We start from the raw sequence: 2,876 nt of genomic DNA, 5'->3' as shown, positions 1-2,876 counted from the left end.
AATGCTATAAAAGATATTTTTGTTATCTTTAAATCACAGTAGACTTCTATGTATTGGTCTTAACAATAATTCCCAAGAAGTGGATCTTTGGCTTGTCCCTTCCAGGAGATTGCAGGAGAGCCTGCAGGTAATAGGTGTGTATACTGTATTATAGCCACTTTGGAGATTGAAAGTTTAGGATTTGTTTAAGTTCACTATTTGCTCTATTTCTGTAGATATTTAAAACTCTTAATAAACTTAATCACTCTAAAAAAAGAGAAATAGGAAAAGTCATCAGAAGGATGGTTTGATTTTAAATAGCGTGGGCAAGGAAAGACCTCACTGGGTAGGCTACAGTGCAAAGAGTGACCATTTAGATACCTGGCGGAAGGTGTGTGTGTGTGTGTGTGTGTGTGTGTGTGTGTGTGTGTGTGTGATATATATATATATACTTGTTTAACCAACAACTTTATATATCTGTGATTTTTGTTTCATGAGATAACACCCTAATTACCTGTAATGTGCTTTGCTGTTTTATTTTGTATTGTGTACTCCATTCTATTAAATACTTTTCTCTGTATACTACAGTTATTTCACAACCAACAAATGGCTCATTTCCCAGATTTTGAAACCCAGTGCTCAAGTGTATAAATCAGGAGAGGAATTGCTGGCTCATAGATATGGCTTTCTGAAATGACTGCACAATTTACATTCCCATTGCCTGGAAATTGTTTTCTGATTAACTCCCAAGAATCTGTTTCTGTGGAATTGGGCCCATTTTCTGTCTTAACTTGGCTTCCCCTTGCCCCTCCTCTCAGATGTTAGTTACATCCCCAGACTTTTTTTCCAGGCAATGAGGTCCCTATTCTTAGACACTGCTTAAGAGTAAGGTCCGCTTTAGATACTTGGGACACCACTTAAGAGTAAGGTTCCCTTAGATACTTGGGGAAATGATTCTTAATATCCTGTCCCATGTCTGGAGTCCATAGCTTGGAACCTTCTCTGGGCTCGGTTTTCTTATCCACAAAATGGGGGTAGTTATCCCCATCTGAGAGCGAGCTTTACCATGAGCTTCCTACCAATAAAACAGCTGGGGGGTGGCAATACTTATAACAGACAAAGTAGACTTTAGAACAAAGGCTATAACAAGAGACAAGTACCCAGCAATCCCACTGCTGGGTATTTATCAAAAGAAATGCAAAACACTACTTCAAAGGGACATGTGTATCCATATGTGTTCATTACACCATTATTTACAGTAGCAAATATGGAGGCAGCTTGGATGGCCTATCAATGGATGAATGGATAAAGAAGATGTACCTACATACAGTAGAATATTACTCAGACATAAAAAAGAATAAAATCTTGCCATCTGCAACAACCTGGATGGACCTAGAGCATATTATGCTGAGTTGAATAAGACATACAGAGAGACAAATGCCATGTGATTTCACTTATATGTGGAATCGAACAAACAAAACAAACAAATAGATACAGAGAACATTTTGATGGTTACCAATGTGAGAGCCATTGGGTGATTGGTGCCCAGAAAGGGAAAGATATTATGTACTAATTGGTAGGTACAAAATGGTTGTGCGGATATAAAGTATAGCATAAGGAATATAATAACTATTGTTTCAGTTGGGTTCTAGATTTATCAGGGTGATCACTTCGTAAGTTATATAAATGTCTAATCACTATGTTGTCCACCTGAAACTAATACAGTATTGTATGTCATTTGTAATTGAAAACTAAAAAATGTTAATAAAAAAGAAATTGAAGAAGATACAATTAAAGGGAAGCATTTACCATGGATAGGAAGAATTAACATAGTTAAAATGTCCATAATAACCAAAGCAATCATAGATTCAGTGCAATCCCTATCAAAATACCTATGGAATTTTTTTTTTCACAAACTAGGACCATCCTAAAATTTGTGTGGAACCATAAAAGACCCCAAATAGCCATGGCCACTTTGAGAAAGAACAAAGTTGGAAGTATGAGATCTGATATTAAACTCTACTACAAGGCTATAGTAATCAAAACTGCATGATATTGACGTCAAAACAGACACAGATCAATGAAACAATACAGCCCAGAAATAAACCCACATCTATATGGTCCTTTATGACAAAGGAGGCAAGAATACACAATGGGGTAAAGACAGTCTATTTAATAAATGATGTAGGGAAAACTGGCAGATACATGCTAAAAAAGAAAACCGAAAATGGACCACTTTATACCATATGCAAAAATAAACCCAAAATGGATTAAAAACTTAAAGGTCATACCCAAATTCATAAAACTCCTAGAAGAAAACATGAGCAGTAAACTCACTGACATTGTTAGTAAATTTTTTTCTGATACATCTCTTCAGGCAAAGGAAACGAAAAAATAAACGAATGGCACTACATCAAACTAAAAAGTTTTTGCACAGCAAAGGAAACCACCAAAATGAAAAGATAACCTGAATGGGAGAAGATATTCACCAATGATACATCTGATAGGGGGTTTATATTCAAAATTTATAAAGAACGCATACAATGGAATATTACTCTGCCATAAAAAGAATGAAATCTTACTATTTGTGACAACATGATTGGACATAGAGGGTATTATGCTAAGTGAAATTAAGTCAGACTGAGAAGGACGTACCATGTGATCTTATGTGTGGAATCTAAAGAAGATAAAATAGGTACAAGATAAAATAGATAAAATAGATACAAGATAAAATAGAAACAGACTTGGGGTGGTCGGTTGGCTGAGTTGGTTAGAGCGCAAACTCTGAACAACAGGGTTGTTGGTTCGATTCCCACATGGGCCAGTGAGCTGCATCCTCTGCAACTAGATTGGAGACAGCGAACTGCCACTGGGCTTCTGGAGGGTGGCCAGATGGC

Source organism: Rhinolophus hipposideros (assembly GCF_964194185.1).
Source record: "Rhinolophus hipposideros genome assembly, chromosome: 15".
NCBI classification, from domain to species: Eukaryota; Metazoa; Chordata; class Mammalia; order Chiroptera; family Rhinolophidae; genus Rhinolophus; species Rhinolophus hipposideros.
This window is presented reverse-complemented; position numbering follows the sequence as displayed.